This window comes from Gymnoscopelus microlampas (assembly GCF_963454915.1).
Source record: "Gymnoscopelus microlampas genome assembly, chromosome: 12".
Classification (NCBI taxonomy): Eukaryota; Metazoa; Chordata; class Actinopteri; order Myctophiformes; family Myctophidae; genus Gymnoscopelus; species Gymnoscopelus microlampas.
In genome coordinates this window covers 869586-882500 of record NC_139949.1, presented here as the reverse complement: position 1 = coordinate 882500, position 12915 = coordinate 869586, and positions in this window count along the sequence as shown.

Genomic DNA, 12915 nt, shown 5'->3' with positions numbered 1-12915 from the left:
AATGTATTTAATTTTGATTATTTGAATAACCGTTTTCAAAAATATTGTGTACATGTCAGCAGTGGTGGAAAAAGTACTCAAATGTTGAGTAAAAGTATCAATGCACGATTTTCCTGTCAATTAGTTATTTTTTTTAGACACCAGACAGTCCCCTGTTCGTTTGTCAACAATGATCTAAATGGGAAGTTTATTTCAGCAGCTAGAATGTGACTGGCTGTCGGGTGGAAATCTTGTATGTTCCTTTTTTATTATTATTTAAAAACAATTTAAAATCGTGAAAATAGCCAATCTACAAGCTGTAATTATTAATAATTAAGAAATACTATATTTTAAAGAGTGAAAAATCAACTAAAGTCATTATTAGTGCAAGTTCAAAAATAGCAGATCTACAAGCTCAGAACGCGTGCATCGCAACACGTTGTGAGCTTGTAGATCTGCTATTTTCAAATAGCTTATAGGTATAAAATAGGGCTAAAGTGGTTAATGTATGTTTTATAATGATTTATATCTGCAAATGAACTAGTAACTAAACATTTAAAATAATTGTTGTGGAGTAAAAGTATAGACAATTGGAAATACTCCAGTAAAGTAAAAGTACCTCAAAATTGTACTGGAGTACAGTACTTGAGTAAATGTACTTGTTACTTTACACCACTGCACATCAGTGAAGAAAAAAAGAAAAAACGCTGGGAACATCCATTTACAAGTGACTTTGCAGGGAAACAAGCCCAAAGTCGCTTATAATAAAGCAGACCTGGCTGCCCTATACCCTAGGCTGAAAGCAATGTCTCAAGAACAGCAGAGGGGGCGCTGTTTTTCCTTTTTATTTGTAAATGGGTTCCCACATTGGTCTGTGAGGGCCTTTACTGTTCTTATAAGCGACTTTGGGCTTGTTTCCCTGCAAAGTCACTTGTAAATGGATGTTCCCAGCGTTTTTTCTTTTTTTCTTCACTGATGTGCAGTGGTGTAAAGTAACAAGTACATTTACTCAAGTACTGTACTTCAGTACAATTTTGAGGTACTTTTACTTGACTGGAGTATTTCAAATTGTCTATACTTTTACTCCACAACAATTATTTGAAATGTTTAGTTACTAGTTCATTTGCAGATATAAATCATTATAAAACATACATTAACCACTTTAGCCCTATTTTATACCTATAAGCTATTTGAAAATAGCAGATCTACAAGCTCACAACGTGTTGCGATGCACGCGTTCTGAGCTTGTAGATCTGCTATTTTTGAACTTGCACTAATAATGACTTTAGTTGATTTTTCACTCTTTAAAATATAGTATTTCTTAATTATTAATAATTACAGCTTGTAGATTTTCACGATTTTAAATTGTTTTTAAATAATAATAAAAAAGGAACATACAAGATTTCCACCCACAGCCAGTCACATTCTAGCTGCTGAAATAAACTTCCCATTTAGATCATTGTTGACAAACGAACAGGGGACTGGTGTCTAAAAAAAATAACTTATTGACAGGAAAATCGTGCATTGATACTCTTACTCAACATTTGAGTACTTTTTCCACCACTGCTGACGTGTACACAACATTTTTGAAAACGGTTATTCGAATAATCAAAATTAAATACATTAATTAATTTATTGAAATTAGCACCCAGAAAATAGCCAAAACTGAGCACATTTCGATCTATAAGGCCAAATCTAATTTGAAAAAAAAAAAATTAAGAGTATATGAAAGCCAATTAAAATGTTTATACTATTGGAATCTTACACACCTGCTCCCAATTAATTACATCACCACAGCGCAAAAGTAGGTCAAATCAATCAATCTCTCTCTCTGGGAGCGACAATGAGAAACAGTGAATGTAGGTTTTCATAGACATGGTCGCTTGTTTCTCTCACATAATCTGGCAACACTGATAGATAGCACGCTGCATGTTGTTGACACTACTTCTCTGCCACATGGCTACTCCAGTCGGCCAGTCGGCTAGCCCGTTGGCTAGCCCGACTGGACATGTCCGGTCGGCCCTGGGTCGGCCGAAAAGGTCCCAACGGACCCCCGACGGACCCCTAACCGACTGGCCGACTATATACGACGCTTCCCGACGCCGATTCAGCCCCGATTCGGTGCGGTCTGGGAGCCCCTAGGGCGCGCTCCCACCGCACTTTTATTTTACCTCTGGGGCAGAATCTGCCAATGCATTGTCAATGCAAATGCGTGGATTCCTGGTCTTGCAGATTTTTTCCAAGAATCCACGCATTTGCATTGACAAAGCATTGGCAGATTCTGCCCCAGAGGTAAAATAAAAGGGGAGGCATACGATAATCCGACATCCCATTTCTCCGACTATGTGGCATCCGCGTGCGGTTAGGGTTAGGGTTCGGGTTTGGTATAGGGTTAGTATTGGAACGTGGTGGGAGCGCGCCCTTACAAGTAAAAGTCCGGAATTCTAAATGTACTTGAGTAAAAGTACAAAAGTATTGGTATCAAAATGTACTTAAAGTACCAAAAGTAAAAGTACAAAAATGATTGAAAATAGCAGATACAAGCTCACAACGCGTCGCACCGCGACGCATTGTGAGCTTGTAGATCGGCTATTTTCAAATAGCCTAGGTATAAAATAGGGCTAAAGTGGTTAATGCATGTTTTATAATGTAATAATTTATATCTACAAAGTAACTCGTAACTAATGTTTTCAAATAATTGTAGAGGAGTAAAAGTACAATATTTGCCTCTGAGATGTAGTGGAGTAGAAGTAAAAGTATAGACAATTGGAAATGCTCCAGTAAAGTAAAAGTACCTCAAAATTGTACTTAAGTACAGTACTTGAGTAAATGTACTTAGTTACTTTACACCACTGGACATTGAGGTGGAGAACCAATAGGTGCAAGTATAATCAAAATGGCATTGAACGAGTTCTCCAGCTAGGGTCTTTAGTGCACTCTTGTTGACAAACAAGGACGTCCTGTCCAAAAATGTTCTTTGATTTTCTATTATACCAAGGTTATGTTTGGACCCAAAAAGAATGGATTCTGTTTTACCGAGGTGTAATGACAGTTTATCGGAAGGCCAAGTGCGGATTTTGAGTTCTGAACTGAGGGTTTCCTCCACCGGCGTTTTGTCCTCGCCCGAAAGACCAAGAGTGCTGAGTCATCAGAGAACAAGAGCAAATTGCAGGAAGTGGCGGAAAAAGTACTCAAATGTTTTACGTAGGTAAAAGTATCAATACTGCAATGTAGAAGTACTCTGTTTGTCTGTTACAAGTAAAAGTTTGGAATTACAAATTTACTTGAGTAAAAGTTCAAAAGTATTGGTATCAAAATGTACTTAAAGTACCAAAAGTAAAAGTACTAAAATGTTTGAAAATGGCAGATAACAAGCTCACAACGGGTTGCGATGCGACGTGTTGTGAGCTTGTAGATCTGCTATTTTCAAATAGCCTAGGTATAATATAGGGCTAAAGTGGTTAATGTATGTTTTATAATGTAATCATTTATATCTGCAAAGTAACTAGTAACTAAAGTTTTCAAATAATTGTAGTGGAGTAAAAGTACAATATTTTCCTCTGAGATGTAGTGGAGTAGAAGTAAAAGTATTGAAAATTGGAAATACTCCAGTGAAGTAAAAGTACCTCAAAATTGTACTTAAGTAAAGTACTTGAGTAAATGTGCTTAGTTACTTTACACCACTGGCTACAGGCTGCTTTCATGTCGTTAATGCACTGTTTCCCAAACAGTGGGTCGGAACCCATGTTTGGGTCGTGGACCAATTTTTATTGGTCGTGAGTAAAAATCTGCTGTTTTCACCAGTTTGGGTCCCGGGCAAACGTCTAATTTCTCTTTTGGGTCTTGAGCTAAAGGAGTTTGGTAACCACTGCGTTAATGTACAGAAGGAACAGTAACGGCCCTAGTATGCTATACTACTTCTTGGCCTTAAACATACAACCCATCTAACCCCTGCTCATTTTGCTTGGGCTGGATGGCTCAGGGTTGAGGACAGAGTACAGCAACTTGCAATGGGCCTGGTCTACAAGATACACCACAACATTAAGATATGCAGGTACCTGTCAAAATACTTCAAAAATGTAAATGAAGTCCACAATCACAACACTAGAGGCAGCTCCACTGATCATGTCCAAGTTGTCCAACCCAGATTTGGCACAAACAAGGGAATGAACTCGTTCTCATGCTATGCAACAAAAATATGGAATGCCTATACTAAAGGAGTAAAGGAGTGTAAAACCCTACTCACTTTCAAAACTGCCCTAAAAATATATCCTCAGGAGACTGCAATTCCAAACTGGCCCCTGTCAAAGTCTTAACCCAACCCCCCCTCCTTGAACTGTTTATTGTCTCCGCCAGGAGACTATGTTTTCGTTCTGGTCCTTCCGTGTGTCCACCAAGCTAACATTGGTCAAGCTTCACGTGACACGTGACAATATGTTGAAAGGGTGTGCTTTGATTGGCTAGCGAGACACATGATGAAATAGAGCCCTATAAATAGGTGTGTCACTTCAAAAGATCATTTATATCTTTTGAAGTGAGGTAAGACAGGATTAATCAGGAACAGTACTGGCGGAGACCAGTGCTCCGAGGAGCACAGGTCTGTCAGTTTTCTTAAATGTCATCATGATTTGAGTGCGTGGGGAGTTTAGAGGACCCTTGTATTGTGAACTGTACTTCCATGTACCTTTTCCATGTCTTTCTAAATAAAGTATTTCAATCAATCAATTCCCTGAGGAACCCCACAGTTTACCGGGGAGGGGCAAGGAGGACAGGGTTCCATTTACAATGGGACGTGTGGAAGAGGTGACAACACTGCCTTCCTCAAGGCAAGCCACAGGTTACCATAGCAACCTAATAAACTCAAACCACAGGTTGCCATAACAACCTAATGGCTTCTTTAAAGTAGTGGCTCACTAAAAACAGTACAGTTTAACCCTCAACAACGTCATTTAAATGAGGGTTTAAAACGGTTTCTTTTAAGACGAGAGTTATTACTGAGGTTGTGCAGCCTGTAGTTTGGTCACTGAAAACACCAAGTAGGCCACGGTTTAAACCCTCAACAACTTAAGGCCATTTAAATGAGGATTTTTAAAGTCTTTTTCGTTTCGTTTGACGCTGGACACGGAGGCAGAACTTCCTGTGTGTCCGTTTTCCCGTTCGCTGCTTTGTAATCATCAGAGTGATTGCAGGATGTGTAGTCTGATGTACGTCAACAGTGTGTGTGTGTGTGTGTGTGTGTGTGTGTGTGTGTGTGTGCGTGTGTGCGTGTGTGCGTGCGTGCGTACGTGCGTGTGCGTGCGTGCGTGTGTGTGGGACATCTACGTCACTTTCACACATGCACAGGAACCTGGCTGCAGTTATCTCAATTTTAAACAGTTACTGTGAATGTTCTGTATCTACGAACGTTAATAATGTCAGACTCACCAGGACCTCACAACACGTTGCATCGCAGCGTGTTGTGTGAGCTTGCAGATCTGCTATTTTCACTAGTTTGGGTCCCGGGGTTCAACCCGGTCGTTTACGGTGTTGACAGGATATTCAAAGCGAGTGCTATGGACAGTCTATCTCTACTGTCGGGCAGAAACGAGCCATGTCCAAAATATTAACTTTTCAGGAAATGAAGAAAACAAAACATGTTTTTAGAACAAACATGCCTCCCTCATCAAAGTTGGTATGGTGACTTTATACATTAAGATACTTGAATGTGTCCTTATAATAACCCAGCCACTCCTAGAGTGCCGGTCCCAAGCCCGGAAAAATGGGGAGGGTTGCGTCAGGAAGGGCATCCGGCGTAAAACCTATGCCAAATAAACTATGCGGATCAGGATACAGGCTTCTATACCGGATCGGTCGAGGCCCGGGTTAACAACGACCGCCTCCGGCTACTGTAGGTAGAAAGAAAAGAAGAGGAGGGCAGCATGTCCAGAGGAGGAGGGAGAAGAGAGCGGGGAGGAGGGAGGAGGTGAGGGTAGGAACCCTGAACGTTGGCACCATGTCTGGCAAAGGGGGTGAGATAGTGGATATGATGGAGAGAAGAAAGGTAGACATATTGTGCGTGCAGGAGACCAAGTGGAAGGGGAGTAAGGCCAGGAGTATGGGGAGAGGCTACAAACTCCTCTACTATGGGGTGGACGGGAAAAGAAATGGGGTAGGAGTAATCCTAAAGGAGGAGTATGCTAGTGGAGTGGTAGAAGTGAGGAGAATATCAGACAGAGTGATAGCTGTGAAACTCGTGAGGGAAGGGCTAATACTTAATATCATTAGCGCATATGCCCCCCAGGTGGGATGTGGGATGGAAGAGAAAGAAGAATTCTGGAGCAGGGTAGATGAAGTGGTAGAGAGCATACCCGCAGGGGAGAGAGTTGTGATTGGAGCAGACTTCAATGGGCATGTAGGAGAAGGTAACAAGGGGGATGAGGAGGTGATAGGAAAGTATGGTGCCAAGGAGAGAAATGTAGAAGGGCAGATGGTGGTAGACTTTGCAAAAAGGATGAGGATGGCAGTAGTGAATACATACTTCACGAAGAGGGAGGAGCACAGGATAACATACAAGAGTGGGGGTAGGAGCACACAGGTAGACTATATCCTATGTAGAAGGGGTAATCTGAACGAGGTTAGGGATTGCAAGGTGATTGCAGGAGAGAGTGTAGCTAGACAGCACCGGATGGTGGTCTGTAGGATGACAGTGGAGGTCAAGAGGAAGAAAGTCCAGGGAGGGAAGAGAGAGCGACGGATCAAATGGTGGAAGCTAAAGAGAGAGGATTGTTGGGGGGAGTTCAGGGAGGAGGTCAAACAGGCGTTAGGTAGGAGAAAAGAGCTGCCGTTAGGTTGGCCAGCCACAGCAGAAGTTATGAGGGAGGCAGCAAGAAAGGTACTTGGCATGTCTACAGGAAAAAGGAAGCAAGAAAAGGAGACCTGGTGGTGGAATGAGGAAGTGCAGGAAAGTGTACAGAGGAAGAAGTTGGCGAAGAAGAAGTGGGATAGGATGGGAGATGAAGAGAGTAGACAGGCATACAAGGCGACACGGCAGGAGGTGAAGAGAGAGGTGGCAAAGGCAAAGGAAAGGGCATTTAGTGAGTTGTATGAGAGGCTGGAAACCAAGGAAGGAGAAAAGGACTTATATAGATTAGCTAGACAGAGGGACCAGGCAGGGAAGGATATACAGCAGGTTAGAGTGATAAAGGATAAGGAGGGCAAGGTGCTTACCAGTGAGGACAGTGTGATGGGAAGGTGGAAGGAGTATTTTGAAGAGTTGATGAATGAAGAAAATGAGAGAGAGAGGAGGACAGACAGTGCGGAGGCAGTGAACCAGGAAGTGCTACAGATTAGCAAGGAGGAAGTGAGGGCAGCTATGAGGGGAATGAAGAGAGGGAAGGCGGTAGGACCAGACGATATACCAGCGGAAGCCTGGAGTTGCCTAGGAGAGTTAGCAGTGGACTTTTTGGCAAGATTGTTCAACAACATCTTGGCCAATGAGAAAATGCCAGAGGAGTGGAGGCAAAGCGTCCTAGTGCCCATTTTTAAGAACAAGGGAGATGCACAGAGCTGCAGCAATTACAGGGGTATTAAGCTGATCAGTCATAGCATGAAGCTCTGGGAAAGAGTAGTAGAGACCAGATTGAGAGCAGAGGTGGACATCAGCGAGCAGCAGTATGGGTTCATGCCAGGGAAAAGCACAACAGATGCATTGTTCGCCCTGAGAATGCTGATGGAGAAGTATAGAGAAGGACAAAAGGAGCTACACTGTGTATTCGTAGACCTAGAAAAGGCATACGATAGGGTACCAAGAGAGGAGCTGTGGCACTGTATGAGGAAGTCAGGAGTGGCAGAAAAGTATGTGAGAGTAGTACAGGACATGTATGAGGGTAGTGAGACGGTGGTGAAGTGTGCAGTGGGAATGACAGAGGGTTTCAAGGTCGGGGTGGGATTGCACCAAGGGTCGGCCCTCAGCCCATTCCTATTCGCCATGATGATGGACAGGCTGACAGATGAGGTCAGGCAGGAGGCCCCGTGGACCATGATGTTTGCAGACGACATCGCAATTTGTAGTGAGAGCAGGGAGCAGGTAGAAGAAAATCTAGAGAAGTGGAGACATGCACTGGAGAGAAGAGGGATGAGAGTGAGCAGGAGCAAGACAGAGTACATGTGTGTAAATGAGAGGGAGGAAGGAGGGGGGGTGAAGATGCAGGGAGTGGAGGTACCGAAAGTGCACGAGTTTAAATACTTGGGGTCAACGGTGCAGAGTAGTGGAGATTGTGGCAGGGAGGTGAAGAAGAGAGTGCAGGCGGGGTGGTGCGGGTGGAGAAGGATGACTGGGGTGATCTGTGACAGAATGGTACCAGCGAGAGTGAAGGGAAGGGTCTATAGGAGTGTCGTGAGACCAGCCATGCTGTATGGACTAGAGACTGTGGCACTGACCAGCAGGCAGGTGACGGAGCTGGAGGTGGCAGAAATGAAAATGCTGCGCTTCTCTCTGGGAGTGACGAGAGTGGACAAGATCAGGAATGAGTACATAAGGGGAAGCGCTCACGTGGAACCGCTGGGACAGAAAGTGAGAGAGGCAAGACTGAGGTGGTATGGTCATGTGCGGAGAAGGGAAGGGGAGTACATTGGGAGGAGGATGCTGGAGATGGAGCTGCCAGGGAAGAGGAGGAAGGGAAGGCCGAAGAGAAGGTACATGGACGCGGTGAAGGAGGACATGAAGGTAGTGGGCGTGACGGAGGAGGATGCAGAGGACCGAGCCAAATGGAAGCGAATGATCCGCTGTGGCAACCCCTGACGGGAGCAGCCGAAAGACAAAGAAGAAGAAGAATGTGTCCTTATAATCACTTTACCCAAATACAGCTCAAGTGGAGTTAGGAGGTTTTTGACCATCAATGTTTTTGAATGTTTTTCTTCCCGTCTGACTTTGTCATTCTAATCAATGATGGAAAAAACAAATCTCCAAAGTTGGAGTTAGGTGGTTTGACCGACAGTTTGAGGATCCAATGGAGTTAGGAGGTTTAGCCTTTAAGCGCTTTTTAACACTTTTCATTGGTTCATACATTTGTAAAACCCACTCACAGATGCAAAGCGTGTTCAATTGCACTGATTTATAAAAAAAAAAAAAAAAAAAAAAGGAGAAACATGGAGATAGCTGGATTCTGCCCCGCAGTGACGATATTCAAAGCGAGTGCTGTGGACGTGATATCCAAAGCAGCCCTCAGCCTACAAAAGGATGTGTGTGTCTGTGCACTGTAGCCCCGAAAGCTAAATTCCCCCAGCGGTTACTGATCCCATAGCCTGTGGGGATGGTAACCATGATAACAGAGCTCATAGCCTGTGGCCGTGCATTCGCAGGAACTCTGAATATCAGCTGAATAGGCTCTGGAATAGCCTACTCCTCTGTATTAGAAGTTCTCAGTCTATCCAGGTTTTTCAATCCTTACTTAAGACTCATTTCTTTGGGCCTAGTGGTCCAGGCGCATACCACATATAGGCTCTAACAATTTTTGAAACATTCTAGCAACACAAATCTGGTATAGGGCTCCCTGGCACAAAACGTTTTCAGATGGCGGTTAGGGACAAATAGCTAAATATTAATTTGGAGGTCCATGACATGAAAGTATTTGACAATCCACTGGTTTAAATAATAGTTAAAATATTTGGGGAAAAGCCCAAATAAGTAACTAAACTTTAGAAACAAGCCTGCAACTACCTAGCCTGGGTGCCAGCCTGCTTCGCTACGTTCGGCGGATTTTTTTTCTCTCTGCGCTTCTCAGTCTGGAATGCCTCCTATCTCCAGGAGGCGGGACACAGCAGCCAAGGTTCGAAACCTACCGTGGCTTCTGATTGGTCTGTGGTGCGGGGCGGGACAAAAAAAACGGTGTGATCGTTTTGATTCGTCATTCGTTTGAACAACATCCAATCAGCAACGACGTTGCCTAACGTAACATATGTAGTTCCAGTGTAGTTCTACAAGACGAGTCAATCGGGGGCATTCCAGACTGAGAAGCGCAGAGAGAAAAAAAAATCCGCCGAACGTAGCGAAGCAGGCTGGCACCCAGGCTAGCAACTACCAACATTTACAAGCAACTTTACAGAAAAAACAAGCCCAAAATCGCTTATAATAAACAGACATGGCGACCCCACCGACTGCAAAATGCGTATGGTATATACAGTATAAAAGAAGTCCTGTTCTCAAAATTCAAGAGGACATAATTTAACCCCTTGAGCATCTTTCCTACTATGAGATCTAGATGTGGTTAGTGTTTTGCAGGGGTGCGGGTGCCTCATTGGTAGAACACATGTCAAAATATATATATATATTGTATGTATATATATATATATATATATATATATATATATATATATATATATATATATATGTTGTGTGTAAGAAAATAAAAAGTACATTTACTCAAGTACTGTACGTAGTATAATTTCCAATTTTCAATACTTTTACTTCTACTTCACTACATCTCTGAGGAAAATATTGTACTTTTACTCCACTACTTACCTACTACGTTATTTTTTGGTTTGGACTTTTATTACTAAACATACATTAACCACTTAAGCTCTATATATATTTAGTCTATTTGAAAATAGCCGATCTTCAAGCTCACAACGCGTCGCATCGTGGCGCATTGTGAGCTTGTAGATCTGCTATTTTCAAAAGATTTGTATACATTTTGAAAACTTGAAATGGGACATTCTGCATAATGCGTAGCCTACTTTTACTTTTGGTGCTTTAAGTATATTTTGATGCCAATACTTTTGTACTTTTACTAAAGTAAATTCGGAATACCAGACTTTTACTTGTAACAGAGTATTTCTATATTGTGGTATTTATACTTTTACTCAAGAAAAACTGTGAGTACCACCATGGATTTGATCCTCACATCTTTAGGTAAAGGTATATAGGCCTGTACGGAGTGTCAATCATGCACTGACAGGCTGTCAATCAAATTGTCACCATGACAGCCTGGACTGCCGAATCACAAACCTTCAAGTGTGATCTTTACATATTCCCAATGGAATATATACATATTAATAGAAATATCTTCACATAATTACAAATGTTTTAGTTACAAAATCTTATTTTATTTTATTTTATTTATTATTATTTTTTTTTAATAGGGTGAGAGACATTGAGATGAAGTGTTTTTTTGTTCTCTCTCTTCTCTCTTCTCTTGTCTTCCTGTCTGCTCACTGTTCCAGTTACCCTGTCTGTCTGTCTGTCTGTCTGTCTGTCTGTCCACTCCAGACATATTGTCCCTGTTGACGACTTGACATCTTTGTATGACCTCTAACCTCGGCTACGCTGACACACGCACGCACGCGCACACACACACACACACACACACACACACACACACACACACACACACACACACACACACACACACACACACACACACACACACACACACACACACACACACACACACACACACACACACACACAGGAGGTAGAGCAGTCGCTTGGGAATCAGAAGGTTCCAGGTTCGATCCCGGGCTCCTCCTGGGTTAGGGTTGAAGTGTCTTTGAGCAAGACACTGAACCCCCAACTGCTCCTCATGAGCTGGTTGGTGCCTTCTGTGTGTGTGTGTGTGTGTGTGTGTGTGTGTGTGTGTGTGTGTGTGTGTGTGTGTGTGTGTGTGTGTGTGTGTGTGTGTGAGATTCAGTTTTATGTATTTGTTATTTAGTCTCAATTAAAAGGTCAAAGTGATTGTTCAGCTCATTTGCATAATCCGTGGGTGCGGGGGGGCGGGGTCTAAATCCTCTGGAATTTCTCATTAAAACCACAAGAGCTCAGACAGCAGCCCTGAGGGACCCCTCAATCACACTCACAAACACGCACACACACGCACACTCGCACTCACGCACACACACACACACACACACACACACACACACACACACACACACACACACACACACACACACACACACACACACACACACAGACAGACAGACAGACAGACAGACAGACAGACAGACAGACAGACAGACAGAGACAGAGAGCGAGATATACAGAGAGAGAGAGAGAGAGGGAGAGGGAGAGAGAGAGAGAGAGAGAGAGAGAGAGAGAGAGAGACAGAGAGAGAGAGAGAGAGAGAGAGAGAGAGAGAGAGAGAGAGAGCAGCTGACAGCTGGATCTCAGAGGTCAGGGGTCAGGGGTCGTGGGCTGGCAGCAGTTGGGGCGGAGGAATCTAAAACAACAGGAAGAACACACGCACGCACGCACGCACGCACGCACGCACGCACGCACGCACGCACGCACACACACACACACACACACACACACACACACACACACACACACACACACACAGTACACACAAAGTACAACCTAACATTTACTTGGGTACTGCACTTTAGTAATTGTTTGTGTATATCTATATTTGAGTATTTGTATTTGATTGAGCATTTCTTTCTTTCTTTCATATTATACTTTTGACTTCACTACCACTATAAATCTTTTCTTCTTTTTTCCTTTTTTTTGGTGGGGGGGGGGGGGGGGGGGGGTTGTCGTGATTGATATTAATCTTTATTGTTATGACATATTTAAAATCTGGAATTTACACTGTGTGTGTGTGTGTGTGTGTGTGTGTGTGTGTGTGTGTGTGTGTGTGTGTGTGTGTGTGTGTGTGTGAGATTCATAGATCAGTAATAACGAGTGGGAATTAAATCTAAGACAGAGTGAGACCGCCACCTGGTGGACAGTTTCGTTTTTCATGTTCTGTGTGCTTTGATCAGTATTTATTTATTATTATTATTATTACTCTCCGCCAGGAGAGTATTGTTATCACTGCGTTTTCACTTTCTAAACATGACACACCGATTGGTCAAGCCTCACGTGACACGTGAAATACTGTGATCTGATTGGCTAGTGACGCCACCGGGCCTATATATACATGGCATCACTCTGACAGTGTCTCAGCCACTGTCAGA